Below are 21,675 nucleotides of genomic sequence, written 5' to 3' on the forward strand. Positions count from 1 at the left end.
CCTATCTAGGGGCGATCCGCCTGCACAGGCCACAAGAGTGAATTGATGGTGTCATATGTGTTAGATCATAATGTATATATACCTAAATTAGTCAGGGTGTTTGGGAGAGGTTTTGCCTGGAGTCATCAGTAAGTTCTGGCTTGGCCTCTGGTGTTGTTTATGGCTTTATATTTTATTGTTGTTGGGAGAAGTAGCTCAAGGGAGGCCATTTCCTGATTGAAAGTGCATGTCAGGGTGGAGGTGAGGGTGAGTGCTCTTGCTTGTGTCTACTATGGATCTATTTTTACCACATAAGCAATGTCCCTTACCACTGTGCCACTCCGGTCATGTTGAGAAATTGCTCAATTTCTGTGACAAAAACGGGATCTGCACACTTACAGCCAGTCTCTATCCAAGAATATCTGAAGGTAAAAACGAGAGGTGAGGGCCACCTCAGGGATTAGCTACCATGGAAGTTCTCTCAGGCTGCATTCACTCTGAGCTTTTGGTAATCTAGTAAGTGAGGGGTTCATCTTCACTGTCTTCTTTGTTATTTTCACAGACTCCCAATTTCCTACAACTCTTCCTTTTTCTGAGTGACTCCTGACTTTTGCGATCACAACAACTATTCTCTCCTATGTTTGCGCTATTTTGTAGACAGACTGTGAGTGAGCACAGCTAACTTGTGAGCCTAGTGTAACCTTAGGAGTCAAACTTCCTGCCTTTAAGTTCCTGTTTCACTTTTCACTAATGTGGCCTCAGATCTTTCAGAAGTAAAATGAGATGATACTAGTACATGCTATAAGGACTAATTAAAGTGCATGCAAAGCACTTAGCATTACACATAGAAGAAAGTTAGCTTCCGGTAATTGAAAGAAATTATGTTCTTTTTGTTACTTACAAGAAATCTTTAAGGTGATTTGAAAGTATGATTTGGGTATGATTTTGACACAAAAAGAGGATTGTGTGATCATTTCCTGTCCATTATCTAGCTAAAAAACACCCTAGAAGTTTACAAAGTACTCTAGGAGGGAATGGAATGTATCACACGGAGGGTGATGTTTAGACTGAGTCTTGAGTGATGAACAAGGGTATGTCAAATTAAAGAGATAGGTCAAGAACATAGAAAAATAATAAACAGTATTAAGAGATAAGGCAGAAACATAGAAAAATAATAAATAGTATATGGAGGTAACAGTGAATTTGGTTCTGTCTAGGAACTAAATCTTAGAAATGTAGGAATAGCTTTATGAATGAAAGAACAAACTGAGGTGGGAAAGATATTGCCCCATCTCAGTTGGGAGTCAGATAATGTAGAATTTTTCAAGGCAAATCAAGTAGGGCTGAATTTTTCAGAAGGTTGATGGTTGTTAAAAGCAAAGCATAGGTATAATCAGCTTTGTCTTTGTATCTGCCTTTATGCGAGAACAGATTGTGGGGTCAGGAAGACCATCATAAAAAATCTTGTCATTATTTGGAGAAAAATTATAGTATCATGAACTACAACAGTGGCAAAGTGACTAGAGAAAAATCTATATATTTAGGAGGTATTAAAAGTTTTAGTGAATGGTATTTCATTATCTGGAAGGACTGAAGAAAATAGATGGCTCTATATTTCGGTTGGGTGGATGATTATGCCATTTAAGATGGAAACATTAAAAGAGGGAAAGGGATAGAAATGGGGTAAAATATTTAGCTTTGAATATGTTACATTTGCCAGTAGGCAGTTGTTCCTATGAGTCTTCAGTGAGGAGACTGGTTTGCACTGAACCATCAGATTGTAAAGGTATAGGTATAAAGAGGCCACCACTAAAACCACACAAATGGAAGAGATTGCCCATAGAGAATATATAGCATGAGAAGAGGTGAAAGAGAGTAGCTTACCTGGATTTAGTGCCTAGCAGTGAATCCTGTATGTGGTTGATATTCATCAAGTCCAAAATTAAACTTTGATAAAAAATGAATAAATCTTTTTGATTTTAGGGGTCTTCTCAGAGCAAAGATGGAGTTTTGTATATTAAAATGTTTAGTTTGGTGTCAGCATCTGATCTGATTTGGTCTATACCTGCAGTGTAGCAATTGACTCATGATGGCCTGTCTCCTTGCGATGGCTTTAAGGGAAGTGCACTGTGAGACGTTCCTTGTAAATTGGGCCACAAAATTCCGACAGCAGATACCACTAGAAGTTGTCACTCAGAGAAAAAAAAATGTCCTGTTAAAAATATAGACTTACCTTGGAGATGTTGCAGGTGTGGCTTCAAATCACCACAATAAAGTGAGTCACACAAATTTTCTGGTTTTCTAGTGCATATAAAAGTTATGTGTACACTACTTTTACTTAATAGGCTATCCTGTTGTCTGGGGTGCCCCAACCCCTGGGCCTGGGACTGGTATCGATCAGTGACCTGTTAGGAACTGGGCTGCACATCAGGAGGTGAGCAGCAGGCAAGCAAGCATCATCATCTGGGCTCTGCCTCCCGTCGGATCAGTAACAGCATTAGATTCTCACAGGAGCATAAACTTATTGTGAACTGTACATTCGAGGGATCTAGGTTGTTCGCTCCTTATGATATTCCAATGCCGCATATTCTGAGGTGAAACAGTTTCGTCACCACCCTACCATCAGCCACTCCCCACCCCGTCCGTGAAAAAATTTTCTTACATGAAACTAGTCCCTGGTGCCAAAAAGTTTGGAGACCACTGCTGTAGTCTATTACGTGTGAAACAGCATTATGTCTTTAAAAATGTGTATACCTTACTTTAAAAATACTGTGCTAAAAATGCTAATGATTATCTGAGCCTTCTGCGAGTCCTAATCTTTTACTTGGTGTGGGGTCCAGGGGAGGTCTTTTCTCTGTGCTAATGACTTCTGGTTAATCAGGGTGATGGGTCCTGAAGGTTGGTGTGGCTGTGGCAATTTCTTAAAATAAGGTGACAATAAAGCCACATTTGACTCTTCCTTTCATGTAACATTTCTCATTAGCATGTTATTTTGCGTGGTAGCATTTTATCCAACAGTAGAACTTCTAAATTTGAAATTTAGAGAATATCCTCTCTAAACCTGCCACTGCTTTATTGGCTACATTTAAATGATAATCCAAATCCTTTGTTGTCATTTCAACAATGTTCCCAGCATCTTCACTGGGAGTAGACTGCATCTTTGCTTTCTTTGCTTATCCATAAGAAACAACTTCTCTTCTGTTAACAGATTATCAGGAGATTGTAACAATTCAGTCATATCTTCACGCCCCACTTTTAGTTCTATTTCTCTTGCTATTTTCGTCACGTTTGCACTTACTTCCTCCACTGAAGTCTTGAACCCCTCAAAATTATTCATGAAAGTTTAAATCAACTTCTTTCAAACCCCTATTAATGCTGATAATTTGACTTCCTATGAATCATGAGTGTTCTTAATGACATCTAAAATGGTGAATCCTTTCCAGAAAGTTTTCAATTTGCTCTGCCCAAAGCCATTAGAGGAGTCGCTGTCTATGGAAGCTATAGGTTTACAAAATGTATTTCTTAACTAATAAAACTTGAAAGTCAAAATTACCATTTGATTCACAGGCTGTGGAACAGCGGTTGTGTTGGCAGCATAAAAACATTAATCTTGTATATCTCCATCAGAGCTCTTTGGTGACAAGATGAATTTTTAACAAGCAGTAATATGTACGATTTTTGAGACAAGGTCTTGCTATGTTGCCCAGGTTGGAGTACAACATGATCACAATTTATTCTAGCCTTGAACTCCTGAGTTCCACCCATCCTCTTGTCTCATCCTGCCAAGTAGTTGGGACTACAGGCATGTGCCACCATGCCTGGCTAATTTTTTAAATTTGTCTTCTAGGGAAGGAGTCTCATTATGTTGCTCAGGCTGATCTTGAACTCCTGGGCTCAAATGATCCTCCCAGTCAGCCTCCTAAAATGCTAGGATTATAGGTGTGAGCAGTGATATTTTAAAATAATTTTCCCCCTGAGCAGTAGGTCTCAATAGTGGGCTAAAAAATTGCTAGTAAACCAAACCCAGCAGCATATCAAAAAGCTTATCCAACATAATCAAATGGGCTTCACCCCAGGGATGCAAGACTGGTTCCACATAAATCAATAAACGTAATCCATCACATAAACAGAACCAACGACAAAAACCACACAATTATCTCAATAGATACAGAAAAGGTCTTTGACAAAATTCAACACCCCTTCATGCTCAAAACTCTCAATAAACTAGATATTGATGGAACGTATCTCAAAATCATAAGAGCTATTTATGGCAAACCCACAGCCAATATTATACTGAATGAGCAAAAACTGGAAGCATTCCCTTTGAAAACTGGCACAAGACAGGGATGCCCTCACTCACCACTCCTATTCAACATAGTATTGGAAGTTCTGGCTAGGGCAATCAGGCAAGAGAAAGAAATAAAGGGTATTCAAATAGGAAGAGAGGAAGTCAAATTGTCTCTGTTTGCAGATGACATAATTGTATATTTAGAAAACCCATTGTCTCAGCCCAAAATCTCCTTAAGCTGATGAGCAACTTCAGCAAAGTCTCAGGATACAAAATCAATGTGTGAAAATCACAAGCATTTCTATTAACCAATAATAGAGAGTCAAATCATGAGGGAACTCCCATTCACAATTGCTACAAAGAGAATAAGATACCTAGAAATCCAACTTACAACGGATGTGAAGGACCTCTTCAAGGAGAGCTACAAAGCACTGCTCAAGGAAATAAGAGAGGACACAAACAAATGGAAAAACATTCCATGTTCATGGATAGGAAGACTCAATATCGTGAAAATGGCCATACTGCCCAAAGTAATTTATAGAATCAATGCTATCCCCTCAAGTTACTGTTGACTTTCTTCACAGAATTAGAAAAAACTTCTTTAAATTTCATATGGAACCAAAAAAGAGCCCACATAACCAAGACAATCCTAAGCAAAAATAACAAAGCTGGATGAATCACACTACCTGACTTCAAACTATACTACAAAGCTATAGTAACCAAAAGAGTACTGGTACCAAAACAGACATATAGACCAATGGAACAGAACAGAGGCCTCAGAAAAAACACCACACATCTGCAACCATCTGACCTTTGACAAACCTGACAAAAACAAGAAATGGGGAAATGATTCCCTATTTAATAAATGGTGTTGGGAAAACAGGCTAGTCATACACAGAAAACTGAAATTGGACCCCTTCCTTACACCTTATATAAAAATTAACTGAAGATGGATTACAGACTTAAATGTAAGACCTAAAACCATAAACTCCCAAGAAGAAAACCAAGGCAATACCATTCAGGACACAGGCATGGCCAAAGACTTCATGACTAAAACACAAAAAGCAATGGCAACAAAAGCCAAAATTGACAAATGGGATCTAATTAAACTAAAGAGCTTCTTCACAACAAAAGAAACTATCATCAGAGTGAACAGGCAACTTACAGAATGGGAGAACATTTCTGCAATCTATCCATCTGCCAAAGGGCTAATAACTAGCATCTACAAGGAACTTAAACAAATTTACAAGAAAAAATCAAACAACCCCATCAAAAAGTGGGCGAAGGATATGAACAGACACTTCTCAAAAGAAGACATTTATGCGGCCAACAAACATATGAAAAAAAGCTCATCATCACTGGTCATCACAGAAATGCAAATTAAAGCCACAATGAGATACCTTCTGATGCCAGTTAGAATGGCAATCATTAAAAAGTCAGGAAACAACAGATGTGGAAAAATAGGAACACTTTTACACTGTTAGTGGGAGTGTAAATTAGTTCAACCATTGTGGAAGACAATGTGGTGATTCCTCAAGGATCTAGAACCAGAAATACCATTTGGCCCAGCAATCCCATTACTGGGTATATACCCAAAGGATTATAAATCATTCTACTATAAAGACACGTGCACACGTATGTTTATTGCAGCACTGTTCACAATAGCAAAGACTTGGAACCAACCCAAATGCCCATGAATGATAGAGTGGGTAAAGAAAATGTAGCACCTGTATACCATGGAGTACTATGCAGCCATAAAAAAGGATGCATTCATGTCCATTGCAGGGAGATGGATGAAACTGGAAACCATCATTCTCAGCAAACTAACACAAGAATAGAAAGCCAAACACTGCATGTTCTCACTCATAAGTGGAAGTTGAACAATGAGAACACATGGATGCAGAGAGGTGAACATCACACACCAGGACTGGTCAGGGGGTCGGGGGCTAGGGAAAGGGTAGCGTTAGAAGAAATACCTAATGTAGGTGACGGGTTGATGGGTGCAGCAAACCACCATGGCACATGTATACCTGTATAACAAACGTACATGTTCTCTACATGTATCCCAGAAGTTAAAGTATAATAAAAATTAAAAATATATATATTTAGCAAACTGGCTAGGCACAATGGCTCATACCTGTAATCCCAGTCCTTTGGGAAAAGGCTGAGGCAGGCAGATTGCTTGAGCCCAGGAGTTCGAGCCTGGGCAACATGGTAAAACCTCATGTCTACAAAAAAATACAAAAATTAGCTGAGTATGGTGACATGTGACTGTAGTCCCAGCTACTCTGAAGGCTGAGGTAGGAGGATTGCTTGAGCCTGGGACACAGAGGTTGCAGTGAGCCAATTTCACACCTGGCCTGGGCAACAGAGCAAGACCTTGTCTCAAAAAAAAAAAAAAAAAAAAAAAAAGAAAGAAAGAAAAAAAAAAGAAAAAAGAATTAGTGAACCATGCTGTAAACAGATGTGCTGGCAACCAGACTTCAGTGCTCCATTTATAGAGCACAGGCAGAGTAGATTTAGCATCATTCTCAAGGGCTGTTGGATTTTTAGAATGGTAAATGAGCACTGGCTTCAACTTTAAGTCACAAGCTGTATTTGATCCTAACAAGAAAGCCTGTTTTTACAAACCTTAAAGCCAGGCATTGATTTCTCCTCTCTAGCGATTGAAGTCCTAGATAGCAACTTCTATCAATAGAATACTATTATATCTACATTGTAAAGCTGTTGTTTAGTACAACTACCTTCATCAATTATCTTAGTAAGAGCTTCTGGATAACTTGCTGCAGCTTATATGTTCATACTTGTTACTTCATCTTGCACTTGTGTATTATAGAGATGGCTTTTTTCCTAAAGCAACCTCTGCTGTCTTCCGTCTTTCCTTCTGCAACTTCCTCACATCTTTTACAGAGTTGAAGAGAGTTAGGGCCTTGGGTTGGATTAGGCTTTGACTTAAGAGAATGTTGTGGCTGGTTTGATCTTCTATCCAGACCATACAAACTTTCTCCCTATACTCAATAAAGCTGTTTTGCTTTCTTATCATTTATGTGTTCACTGGAGTAGCACTTTTAATTTCCTTCAATAACTTTTCCTTTGCATTCACAACTTGGCTAATTGTTTGGTGTGTGAGACATAGCTTTCAGCTTATCTCGGCTTTTGACATGCCTTCCTCAGTTTAATCATTTGTGGCTTTTGACTTAGAGTGAAACATCTGAAACTCTTCTTTTCACTTCAACACTCAGAAGTCATTGTAGGGTTATTTTTTATTTATTTATTTATTTTTTGGAGATGGAGTCTCGCTGTGTCGTCCAGGCTGGAATGCAGTGGCACGATCTCGGCTCACTGCAAACTCTGCCTCCCGGGTTCACACCATTCTCCTGCCTCAGTCTCCTGAGTAGCTGGGACTACAGGCGCCCGCCACCTCCGCCCGCTAGTTTTTTGTATTTTTTAGTAGAGACGGGGTTTCACCGGGTTAGCCAGGATGGTCTCGATCTCCTGACTTCATGATATTCCCGCCTCGGCCTCCCAAAGTGTTGGGATTACAGGCGTGAGTCACCATGCCCGGCCTATTGTAGGGTTATTAATTGGCCTAATTTCAATATTGTTGTGGCTCAGGGAATAGTGAAGCCAGAGGAGAGAGAGAAAAGCTGGGGAACAACCATTAAGTGGAGCAGTGAAAATATATACTGCATCACAACATTTATCAACTACACTTGCTTTCTTACGTGGTGCAGTTTTTGGTGCCCCAAAACAATTATAATAGTTACATCAAAGATCACTGATCACAAATCACCATAACAAATATAATGATAAGTTTGAAATAGTGCAAGAATTGCCAAAATTTGACATAGAAACATGAAGTGAGTATATGCTATTGGAAAAATGGTGCCCACGGTTTCATTCCATACAAGGTTGTCACTCACCTTCAATTTGTAAAATAATTCAGTATCACACAATGCAATAAAATGAAGTGCAACAAAATCAGATATGCCTGTAATAAGCTTATAATTGACTTAATATAAACCTTTATAGGAGTTTAAGGAACATATGGATGCATGAGAAAACATATCTTTTGAATACTGGAATTCATATGGAAGAAAAGTAGAAAGAAGAAATAATTCAAAAATTCATGAAAATAGAAGAAAATTAAATTATGTGAGACAGAGATGAAAAGGTAAACGGTCCCTTAGACCTGAAATATGTTAATGATTGCATTTGAGGCTATTCATCTTCTAGTGTTATTGATACCATTATCATAACAACAAATCTTTCTTTAGTTCAAATCCAGTGCTTTATCGTACAATAATTTTAATCACAATTGTATTTCCTACAGATTAAAGTATTTTAAAATATTAGAAATTAATCCATTTTAAAATGCTGTCACGTTTTATATGTCATTCCAGGAAATGTGTGGCCTCTTGGTTATCCCATCAGGGATAATCGCACCCTTCCTATATGACTGTATCTTTTGACTTGACTCTATGCAGCAGAAGACCTTCTGCAAGAAACACTCTAACCCTAGAGCATGGATAAGCAGTGTGTTCTAAGACACATTGCCCACTGAAGGCAATCACTAAAATCCCCTAGTCAGTATCTCTCAGACTCTCAGGTGCTCTGAAGTATAGTTTTGAAATAGTAGGTGACATGCTGCTGCTCATTGTGTTTTCACACAATGCAACCCTCGATCATGTTGTCACTTCACACGAACGGACTCAGATGGAGAGTACGATGACTTTTGCTGTGTTCTCAGAAATGAACAAAGACACTCACTCTGGGAGAGTCAGATCTTGAATTTTCTAACCTGATTGAGCAATATTTCACCTGGCTGCAAAGCTACCACATTCTACACACTTTCCAATTGCCTTTAGACTTGCTAAATGCATTTATAGAGTAGATCGAGCAGCAGAAAAAATATGGTAGATGAAGTGAAGTCTTTTTTACACTGACCCTTTTATTATTGTATTATAAAAAACCCAGTCTCAAAATAGATTGAGGGAGATTTATCTTTTAATGAAAATCGCCAGGAGGTTTGAAGTCAGATATTCTTATCTTATTCTCGTGCTCCAGTGCAGGACTCCTGTGCAGAGCTGACCTTGCAGTGCCATCCTAGAGGGAGCTATAATGATTACTATGGACTGACTTCCTTCACTTCAAAAGGGACACTTAAAAGAGACAATGAAGTCAGCATGCCTCCTTTAAGGTGCCATTGTCCAAGGTTGTGCCTGTCAGCTTTTCCGCAGAGGAAAGGACAGAAAAGTTCAGGGGGATTGTCTGCAGCAGAAAAGAGCAAGCTCTCAGGACATTATTAGAAAGGTGACCTTAACTGCTCCAGGGGCCACCTGTAGCACTTAGGTAGTGGCTTCAGAGGTTATGTTAACTGAAGGTTAGAGGTTGGGTTGGTCTGTCTGTATCTGAGACCTCAGACCACATTCCAGCTGCCAGGGAACTGAACAGAAAACCCTGATGCTACAGCTGCCAGGGCTCAGAATTACAGAGCACTGCAAATGTTTCTTCCTGCTGTCGCTGCAGCCTCCCCACATCTGAAATGGGCTCTCAGAAACCTATTTAGTGTGAGAATAATTTTACTAATTGCTTCTTGTCTTTGTTTTTCTTCTTACATAAACCAGTGGGGAAATAATAATTGTATGCTTCTTTTCGTTTTTAGTTCTTTCCTACAGAAATTTCAAAGGTCAGTGATGATGAATAATTTTTCATGTGTCTGTTGGCTGCATCAGAGAAATGCAAATCAAAACCACAATGAGACACCATCTCACACCAGTTAGAATGGTGATCATTAAAAAGTCAGGAAACAATAAGTGCTGGAGAGGATGTGGAGAAATAGGAACACTTCTACACTGTTGGTGGGACTGTAAACTAGTTCAACCATTGTGGAAGACAGTATGACGATTCCTCATGGATCTAGAACCAGAAATACCATTTGACCCAGTCATCCCATTACTGGGTATATACCCAAAGGATTATAAATCATGCTGCTGTAAAGACACATACACATGTATGTTTATTGCAGCACTATTCACAATAGCAAAGACTTGGAACCAACCCAAATGCCCATCAATGATAGATTGAATTAAGAAAATGTGGCACATATACACCATGGAATACTATGCAGCCATAAAAAAGGATGAGTTCATGTCCTCTGTAGGGACATGGATAAAGCTGGAAACCATCACTCTGAGCAAACGATCGCAAGAGCAGAAAAACCAAACACTGCATGTTCTCACTCATAGGTGAGAATTGAACAATGAGAACACTTGGACACAGGAAGGGGAACATCACACACTGGGGCCTGTCCTGGGGTGGGGGGAAGGGGGAGGAATAGCATTAGGAGATATACCTAATGTAAATGACGAGTTAATGGGTGTAGCACACCAACATGGCACATGTATACAATGTAACAAACTTGCACGTTGTGCACATGTACCCTAGAAGTTAAAGTATAATTTAAAAAAAAGAAATTTCGGCCGGGCGCGGTGGCTCAAGCCTGTAATCCTAGCACTTTGGGAGGCCGAGACGGGCGGATCACGAGGTCAGGAGATCGAGACCATCCTGGCTAACACGCTGAAACCCCGTCTCTACTAAAAAATACAAAAAAAAAACTAGCCGGGCGAGGTGGCTGGCGCCTGTAGTCCCAGCTACTCGGGAGGCTGAGGCAGGAGAATAGCGTAAACCCGGGAGGCGGAGCTTGCAGTGAGCTGAGATCCGGCCACTGCACTCCAGTCTGGGCGACAGAGCGAGACTCCGTCTCAAAAAAAAAAAAAAAAAAAAAGAAATTTCAAAGGTCATAACAGATAAGAGGGTGGAGTTAGTGTTGGGAGGAATGAATATTGAGGTAAGAAAGAAAACTAGACAAGGGAATAGTATTTAACAAAAGATTGTTGTCAGTCAGCATTTCCACAAATATCTATAAAAAGATCACACAAGGGAAATACAATAATGAGAATTTAATGTCAAAATAATTGCAATTTTATGCCTAAATGGAGTCAACATGACAGAAGATTCTCTTAATCTTCATTAGAAATAGATGGGGGCATTTCAGTTTTTTCCCCCAAGCTGCATAGCTCCTGGCATAATCACTTTCCGAAACAATAGATAATAGAAAGACATGACTGCTGCATCATATGTTGTGGAGAACATAAACAGCATTGCACTGATTTCTTAACCTCCTGAACTAGAGCAGCATCTCAGTCTAGCTGGTAGTAATTAAAATTCCATCTACTGAAATGGAAGATTTTACTTTTTATGTGTATCATTGTATAATCACCTTACTGTGAATGAATTCCATGTGCAAATGGAAAAGTAAGCTTAAAGAACTGATTTGTATAAGTGCTTTTTATCCTTTGTTTTTTTTTGTTTTTTTTTTTTTTTTTTCTGAGACGGAGTCTCACTCTGTCGCCCAGCCTGGAGTGCAGTGGCGGGATGATCTCCGCTCACTGCAAGCTCCGCCTCCTGGGTTCACGCCATTCTCAGCCTCCCGAGTAGCTGGGACTACAGGTACCGGCCACCACGCCCGGCTAATTTTTGTGTTTTCAGTAGAGACGGGGTTTCACCTTGTTAGCCAGGATGGTGTCGATCTCCTGACCTCGTGATCCACCTGCCTCGGCCTCCCAAAGTGCTGGGATTACAGGCATGAGCCTCCGCTCCCGTCCACTTTTTATCCATACTCTTAAGTGAAAGTCTTAATGAAATTGTATGCTACTTAGCTTTTTAAAGATTTTTGTAAATTGGTGAAACAAATCTGTCTGCAATATAGATATGCTTATCTAGCACTTACTTATTGTACTAAAATCTACCCACTATCTCTACCGCTGCCTTCCTTCTTTTAATGATTTACGCAACCACTTAGAATCCAGCCAGGGATGCCTGAATACGCTTGATTAAATTTTAACTGTTCTTCACTCACCGGAAACTTTGTCAGACCCTCCCTCAAAACCTACTGGAGCCTCCCTGAAAGTGAATCCTGTCTGAACAAAGAGTTTCTCAGAAAACATTAAAAAGAAATTTTCATTTATCTTTCTTACCTTTTATTTTTCCTTACTCCAAGACACCACTCTAACTTAAATTCCGTTGTGCTATGGAGATTATGTTCATAACTGGACCTGATTGAAAATGTTTACATGTATCCATGTTACTTGAAAACACAGGGAGAGCTTCCATAGTAAAAACTTAAGAATCATAATAATATAATTAAAGTTAGAAAAGGAACTAGCCAAAACCATCAGTGTGGACACTGGCTTGTATACATGTGTAAGCTGTGAAGCACAGCACACTTTCTGCCAATCTGAGAGGCATACTTCTCTTCTATCCTTTAGTAGAATGCCTGGTAAAAAAGTTAGAAGACTCCTATGTCGAAAAGGTCCTTAGAGAAGCATATCTGACAATATGAAAGAAGACAAAATAGACTCTGCTCAGGTAACCAAAATTCATTTGTCTTGTTTGTGTGCTGAAGTTCTGGAACCTAAGACCAGAAAGTCTGTATTTGTTGTTTATTGTTTTGCTTGCTAAGGTGACTCATGATAAGTCAAACTGACTAGTTGGTACCATGAGGCCGTTAAGAATCTTTAACACAGATGAGCCATTTTATAACCCTACATTAAAATAATGAATAAGTGAATAAATGAATGATTCTTTGAATTTAATTTGTGGTTGTGATCACAGTATCAGACATTTTTGAAAATACAATGGATGAATCCAACATATTTTAATTGAAGGCTTAGATACTTTTGGAATGAATGTTGCCCGGAATTTCAATGTATAAAATTAATAAGTTTAGTCATGGAGAATGGGCTTGTTGAATTAGATATGTTTTCCACTTTAATCCCTTTATCAACTGTCAAAATTATGGACCTGAATATCATGCTTGTCCTGAGTCTTCAAATGTTTTGAAAATCTTTCTTTCTCTCAAAAACTAGTTTTTGAGCACCTATTATATATCAGATAATGTTTAAAATGCCAAGGATAATGCAGAGACTAAGATCAAGACTTCCTGCCTTCTCAAAGCTAACATTCTAGTAAAGAAAAATAGCCAATGAAAAAGAAGTAAGTAATGTATAGATACCCAATAGTGATGAGTGTTAGGAGAAAAAATCAAGCAAGAAAGGGAGGTGTGTTTAACTTTAATATAATGTAGCTAGGAAAGCCCACTGAGAATGTGAAGTATGAGGGAAGAAGACGAAGAAGTAGTGAACCCTGAGATATCCACAAGTAGAAGGAACACTGAGGAGAGAGTTCATCAGAGCAAAGGCTCTGAGGCAGAATCATGACTGACATGTCACAACAGCAGGGAAACCAGTGGACTGGAGGGGAAGGAGAAAAAGCAGCATGTGAGTGTGTCAAAGTGCTGCAAATTCTGTTGGGCCACTCTTAAGACTGAATCTATGTCTGAGTGAGAAGACAAAGGGGGTATATTACCTTAAAATTTTTCACTACTTTGATATATACATTTTCTCTTAATATTAAGATTCATTGGACAGCTACTCTTTTTGGGCATTTCAAAACAAGTCTAATCCCTGTAACTTCAGCTTCCTCCCCGAGCCAAGAAAGAGGGGTTTTATTGTATTTTGTCTCGTAACTGTCCATATTGTCAAAATGCATTGAGGAGTATGAACATGTCGTGAAGAACATGTGAATGAAAACAATGTACGTGAGGTCTAAATTGGACTCAGAAGACCTAGATGTTTTTCTCACCTTGACAATCATTTTGAAAATCTCAAGGCGGGCTAATTTGTGCAGTAGGCTGATGACAAGAGTGGGGTAAAGAGGGGTGTGAAGGCCAATATCTGTGACCATCCAGGTATTTTTCTCCCACAGCCAGAACTGGGGTTGGCTAACTGGAGTCTGACCCTTGAGGAAAATCTAGAGACCAAGGAGAGGGAGTACTAACTTAGCAGCAACAGCTCAGAACAAGAAGACCAGCACTTCCTGCCCTCTGAGCCCTAGAAGTCTGGATTTTATAACTAGGCACTGCTGGCTGGGGCCTCTGTGTACTGACGCAGTTACAAGGTCCGTATAGACAAGTGATGGCGGCGGCCCCTCAGGAGCAGCCAGTTACAGTGGGGGAGTCAGAGCCAGGGCTGTGTGCTCCATGGAGTCAATGGGGCAGGAGCCTCACTCCCTACTGAGTTGGTGGGTTGAGAGCTCTACATTTCCTAGTGCAGCTGCAGCAACCCAGAGACAGCTCTGGACCTGGGCATCCCTGCACTTTTAGGGTCCTGGGAAGCCCTACTTCCCCAAAGGTCTTGGAAGTGCCTGTTCCCACTCTTCCCTCCTCCTGCTCCAATTTCAGAGCAAAGTGGAGGCTGAGCCCAGGTGCTGTCACAACCCAGCCAGATATGTGCCCTGACACATTCAGGGTGCCCTGACACTCCATGGCCCTGCTGCTTCAGCCTGCTCTGGACTTTGGGTGCCAATGAGCACAGAAGGGAGGCTAAGGGGACACTAAGGGCAGCTTGGCATGGGCCTATAGGCACCCCTTGTCATGAACAGCCTGGGCACCATGGATGGCATGTTGATAGCAGCAGGAAGAAGACAGTATCCTGGGCTGAAAGGGACAGGTCCATGATGAAACCCCATGATCAAGCCAGGGATAACCCAAAGCCTGGGGGCCAGGCTGTCAGTTGTGCGTGGAGTCTACCACGGCCCAGAGTGAGAACTTGTGGTGTTTTTCCAGGCCCACACATGGCTGCCCATGGAACAATCAGCAGGCACTTCCTCCTTTCTGAGCCCATAAAAACCCCAGACTTAGCTAGACTCCAACAAATGTTGGGACTATCAGCTGTGGGAAAAAGCTACCCACTTCAAGTCTCCTGGACTCATCAGGATGATCTGCCTGTAGAAAGTTGCTACCCGATGTGGGTCTTCTGAGAGCTGTTCTGTCGCTCAATAAAGCTCCTCTCTACCTTGCTTATCCTGCAGGTGTCCATATACTTAATTTTTCCTGGACATAGGATAAGGATTTGAGACCCACCTAATGGTGGGACTGAAAGAGCTGTAACACAAACAGGGCTGAAACACCCCCTCCCACCCCGATTTTCTATGCTTCAGGCAATGAAAAGGAGAGAAGAGCTGAGGCCTTTCTGGGAGCCCATAATTCTAGGCTCCCCGACCTAAGTCTGTAACACAGTGTAACACTCTTTGGGGCTCTGCATTTCCTGGCATCTCTGAGATTTCGGGCACCATTGTGTTCCCTTTAACCAGATGCTGGTGCCCACAACAGAAGCCTCTTGTGTATGCTGGTGTAGAGTATGTCTACTCTAGCTTTGGTCTCGCACAGAACCAACAGCTGTGCCAGCACCTGGAGCTGCCTGCCCCACCACAGCCAGTGTGCCTGGCTGTGCACAGTGGCCAGACCCTGCATTCGTTCACCCACCCCTCACCACTCTGCACCTGGCTAGCCCTTGGCAGGTGTGGGATCCAGGCTGATAGTGCAAGCCAAGTGCAGCCTGCAAGACCAAGTGGGTGGGATAAGTCCAGTGGGCCTGAGCAAAACTTGGGCATAGGCACCACGGGCCACAGAGGTTTTCCACCTGGAAAAGTGATGCCCTAAGGATCCTGAGACACAAGCAGCACTCTGATTTCAGAGATGTTAAAATATATGTGCTTTGAAATTGATTAAAACACAGTAATTAAATAATTCATTCATTTAATACTATAAAGGACCTACTATGTGCTAGGTACTGTGAGAGGCCTCTATTAATAACAGGTTGAACTGATAAAATAAAATTTGTCTCTATTATTTTGATAATTTTATGAAATCAATAGACAAACAAGTAATAATAATAAAATTTGGATGGTGCTGTGATGGGGGAATGTAGATTCATGATTGAGATGAGAACCAAGTGATATAGATACTACCCAGATAATATGTAGTGAAAATGGGATATCATATACTCTAACTAAAAGTAATAAACCAGAGATAATAGAAAGAGGACAATGCACATAGGAAACTAACAAAATATAGTATGGCTAGAATACACTGTTTAGCCCTGATGGGGCCCAGGACATGCTACCCCAAACTATGGCATATTGGTATTTGACAATATAGAAGCAGAAGGAAGGTCACTGTCACCTTCCCTTGTACTTCTTCCCTGAAGCTGACCGCAAAATCTAGGAAGACCATTCTGTGACTTTCTCTTACCATTTTCCCTGTGGCAGGTTATAAAAACCCTTATTTAAAAGGTACCCTCCTATACCTAGAAATAAGGAACATTCTTATGTCTGAAGACACAGAAAAACACAGATAAGGATCCAAACAGGTCTTTCTAAAATCCCCCCAGTTTAACACTATTGGTTCATGCCCCATTTGTCCAATCATAGTTCCCCGTCACTGCCCACTCTTTATCAAACCTAAGCATAAGAACACACAGGTTTCCCTGTTTCTTTCTGGCTTCATTTTCTTATGAAGCCTCCTGTGTCATGTGGAAAGTATATTAAAGAAGTTAATATGCTTTTCCCTTATTTATTTGCCTCTTGTTAAAGGGGTCTCAGCCATGACCTAATAATGGGTGAGAAAAATAATTCTTTCTTTTCCCTACAGCCTATGAAGTTTAAGCATCAAGAAATGTGATTAAAGAGACAAAAAAAGAAGTTCTTGAAGCGTTGATGAGCAAAGATTAACAGAAAAGTACATTTAGATCCATAATAGCTATCATTTAATACACTAAGAGTCCAAATCACCCTGAGTGCACCTTCTCCTTGTGATACCCTGCTTCCTTTGGAGAAAATGGAATTACGTGTTTGTGGTGAGAGAAAATGTTTACCTAGAGAATCAACCTGTAATTAACAGAACTTTTTGACTTGAGACATACAGGTGTGCACTGGAATGCATCTTGACACATGCAGAGAAACTGACTTTACATCTGGAAAGCTGAGGGCAGGATATTGTCTAATGATTCTTTCATTTAAGTATCTCAACCAAAATAATTTTAAAATTTATATTCATAAAATGAAATACAAAATAGTAGTAAAAATGTATCAAATAGTGCTACTTGTATCAACATCAATATGGCCTACAAACATCCACTTTTGTTGAGCTTAAAGTCATGCAAAATGAGCTACATATCATTTAATAATGTAAACATGTGGTAAAATTATTACAGAAAAACAAGGATTATGTATTCTATTTTATTATGAATAAATGTTAATGTATATGTTAAGTTTTCTGTATTCTATTTGTTATGAGAAACTAGTTCCTTTACACCATTCCCAATATCTAGTCCACTCAGCACATCACACAATTCTTCTCACTGCTAAGATTATTTTCTATTAATCATGGTATCTTATCATATCTAAGTGTCAGACTCTATGAGGGCATTATTATTCTCTCCAGGTAACAGATGATGAAAATCAGAAATTTCACAGCAAATGAGCAAAGGAGCTAGGACCAGACCAGGCCTGTAGCCCTGGGGCTCTTTCCCATATAGATGTAGCCTGAATGTTGACTGTGAAGGTCCCTCCACAATTTATCGAAGAAGGAATGTTTTGGGCTGTCCTGTCCAAGTCAATAGTCATTAGTCCTATGTTGCTCTTGAACACATTAAATGTGGCTCAGGAGAATCCAGGAATTCAATAAGTTGAGAAGCATCAGCCCATGTGTCAGACTCATATTTTTTTTTCCAACCAGGGTCCTGATTTTGACTTAACAAGCTCCTTTGGTTAAGGATTTTACCTTCTTTGGAGGTGGGCTACTCTGTCATTCTTACAATTAGGTTTTAGTCCTGGTCCTCAGCTGTCTATGTCTTCCCAATGCAGAAGAAGAATGTGTTTGTGTGAGCTCTCAAAGAATCCTTTTATCATTCCTATGACTTTTAAACTACCTATTAATTGGAAGTATCTTTTCCTAGAGCATCAATTATTGTGCTTAACAAGAGTCATTCAATCCTATTGTTCTTATAATCACTATTTTCCCTGTACCTGTTACATGACACCACTAATATCATCTAAATTCACTGGAGGAGAGTTGTAACAATTAAACATCAATGCATGCAAGTAGATACCTGTGCTCTACCTACCAACAGTGATGAAATGAATTCTTAATTTTCAACTAAGTGGCATCTCACTGCTTGATTCTTCTGCCACCTCTAACACCAATCGTCACTGGTTGAATTCTCTTGGAGCAGACATTGAGATGGAGTTTTATAAGTTGCGTATTTATCAGGTGTGAATATCTGTGAACTAGGGAGAGAGAAAGAATGTTTTGACAAGGAAAAAAGTCAAACTCTACTGCTGACCCTCAGACAGCCCCAGAAGCATCGGGGCAGGGACTCTAGAATGTATAGAGTTCCTCATTGTTTATGTTTATTTTCATTGTCTGTTTCCTCAGACATAGAAAGAGGCATATTACTCAGAGGGCCACTGGATTTTGAAGGCAGCCTACAATGGACTTGGAAAAATTACTCTGACTCGTATGACAGAAGACAGAGGATTCTGTGGCAGGTCTAGGCTGCGGTAGAAGCTGACCCTACAGCTTTGACCTTACGATTAGATAAGATGATGCTTGACATTTTTGTAGTAACTAAGTATTCTGTGTCGATTTTCTGAAGTACTCCAGTTGGAATGCCACACCATAAATCCCTAGTGTTTTGGAGTCAGAGTCATGTCTTATTGGGGAGATAACTACTTGCAGTTTGAGAAGCAACTCTGGGAATACTGATGGACTCTGGTAAAGACTGAATGGCTGTGCTTGGGACTTCAAGGGATTATGCAGCTAACACTGCCCACCATGAGCTGGGGACTATCAGATACTCTGAGTAATAAGATCATACACCTGCAATCATATGTAGGATGAAAACCAGTATAGAACTCCTGTTAGTCAATTCGGGTTGTTGTAACAAAATGCCATAAACTTGGTAGCTTATGAAAAAGAGAAATTTATTTCTCACAGTTCTGAGACTCAGAAGTCTAAGATTAAGGTGCTAGTAAAATTGGTGTGGTAAGAGCCCACTTACTGGTTCATGGACAGCCTCTTTTTGCTATGTACTCATTGAAGGGGTGGCCTGCCCCTCCACACCTGTGGGTGTTTCTCGTAAGGTGGAACGAGAGACTTGAGAAAAGAAATAAGACACAGAGACAAAGTATAGAGAAAGAAAAGCGGGGGCCCAGGGGACCGGCGCTCAGCTTACAGAGGACCCACGCCGGCACCGGTCTCTGAGTTCCCTTAGTATTTATTGATAATTATCTTTACCATCTTAAAGATAAGGGAGTGGCAGGACAATAGGATCATTTTTAGGGAGGAAATTAGCAGTAAGACATAAGAACAAAAACCTCTGTGATATGAATAAGTTCAAAGGAAAATCCTGTGCCTTGAGATAAACCTTTTTGCAACATTGTTTCATCCTATCACATGGGGATAAACCTTGGACAATACCTAGCTTTCCTAGGCAGAGGTCCCTGCGACCTTTGGCCGTGTACCTGTCTCTGGGTAGTTGAGATTAAGAGAATGGTGATAACTTTTAACCAGCAAGCTACCTTCAGGCATTTGTTTAACAAAGACACATCCTGCACAGCCCAAAATCCATTAAACCTTGAGTCACCGCAACACATGTCTCTTGCAAGGACAAGGTTGGGGGTAGGGTCACAGATTAACAGCATCTCAAATACAGAACAAAATGGAGTCTCTTATGTCCACTTCTTTCTATATAGACACAGTAACAGGCTGATCTCTTTCTTTTCCCACACTCATAAGAAGTGAACAAACCCTCTTTGGCTTCTTTTTTAAGGGCACTGATCCCATTCATGGCCATTGCCCTCATAACCCAAATACTTCCAAAATAGCCCACCTTGTAATAACATCACCTGAAAGGTTAGAATTTTTAAACTATGATTTTTGAGGAACACAAATACTCAGATTATAGCAGGACCTTATTTCATCTAGGATATATACCTAAGTTACATAAATAGGTGGCCTAAAATCCCGTGTAAACTACTTCTAGTGAACCATTGTTTATCTTAGTTCACTTCTATGGCCTTCTAGGGAGCTCCCTATGACCAAGTGGCAGAGGTAGAAAATTTGGGTCTAGTTCTCAGAGGGGTCAGCTCAATAGATGATGTGACCTAAATATGTACTACAGCCCATCCCAGGTGTGTTCCTATAGGACAGCGGTGAGGGGATATCCTTCCAGGGAGCAGAGTTAGGAGTAATATCTTTGATCATTCGCTTTGGTATCGAAATGGCAAATGATTTCTACTAGTTGAATTGGGACCTAAACAGACAGAAAATGGAAATAAAAGAAAGTTGAGAATATTATAAGCAGTTGATTATGGGGAGAGGGTTCAAAGTTTGTGAATTACTGTGTGTTTCATTGATATCTAAAAGAGAGCTTCTATCACAGAGGAGAATCTCAACCAGTAGGTGAATAGAATGGCTTGTCCTGCCGATGTCATTTGACTTGTTTCTCAGCTGCCACGGTGTTTGTACAATGGGCCATTTATGGTGGCAGAAATGGAACTATGTAGGGGCCCAACAGTATGGGTTCCTTCTCACTAAGGCTGATTAGCTACTGCCATTTATAATTGGACCAAATGTCAAAGACAGTAACCAGTGTGGACCCCTAAAATGTTACCAGCTCAAGTTGAATAATTTGGAGGCATGTTGAAATGAGACAGGTGCAGTTCTATTGGACTCTTTAAACCCTGGAGAAGGCAGTAATTTAGTCTTACTAAATTGATATAATTAAGTCTGGATATGGATTTGCTTTCTTATATACGGTACTTCTTCCAACCTTGTCATCCAGGCTCTTACAAAATCACTAATTTATTGGAATGGGATGCTGAACAATTTTTTTTTTCAGACTAATAATTTCCTAGCAAACAAGATGAGGCATTAAGTGCATTACCATGGAATCCACTTCTCTCAGTACATAGCTTAATACCACAAAGTGGCAACATCATACAATGGAATGACCTGTCAACTGTTTTGCAGAATGACAGGTCAGGGGCAAGACACCATGCAGGTTTGGGAGGCTGTCCTTTAAAATGGGTTATAGACATTAAACTAATAGCTAATATATGACGCTGTGTCCCCAATATCTAGAATCCCAGTTCCATAACCAAGAGGTAAAAGTACAATTACTCCTGTTAATCCACTTTGGAACTTTGAATTTCCTTTATTCATAATTCAGGAAGTGGTACATCAGAAGTTCTGGTTTCTAATGGAGGAATGTTTCTTCTAAGAGACACAATGAAGTTCCCACTCAACTTAAGGCTAAACAACTACGTTATTAAATTGGGCTCCTTATCACAGTGAACCAATAGGCAAGGAAAAGGGTTACTATGCTGGCAGGAGTGATTGACATTGATTATGACAAAGAGTTAGAGTTTATGCTATACAACGCAGGTAAAGGAGGCTAAGGTTGGGACCCAGAAAATTCATCAAGTGTCTTTTAGTGCTTCAA

At 40.2% G+C, this 21,675-nt stretch overlaps 1 long non-coding RNA gene across 1 annotated transcript; it reads left to right on the forward strand.

The window, feature by feature from the left end:
* Window positions 1–7,834: 7,834 nt before the first annotated feature.
* On the forward strand, window positions 7,835–17,566 carry LOC116274936. The gene is made up of 3 exons (XR_004183781.1): window positions 7,835–8,441; window positions 12,598–12,697; window positions 16,821–17,566. It is a non-coding gene; the product is annotated as an uncharacterized LOC116274936 (long non-coding RNA).
* Window positions 17,567–21,675: the final 4,109 nt, after the last annotated feature.

Source organism: Papio anubis, chromosome 5, assembly GCF_008728515.1.
Source record: "Papio anubis isolate 15944 chromosome 5, Panubis1.0, whole genome shotgun sequence".
Lineage (NCBI taxonomy): Eukaryota > Metazoa > Chordata > Mammalia > Primates > Cercopithecidae > Papio > Papio anubis.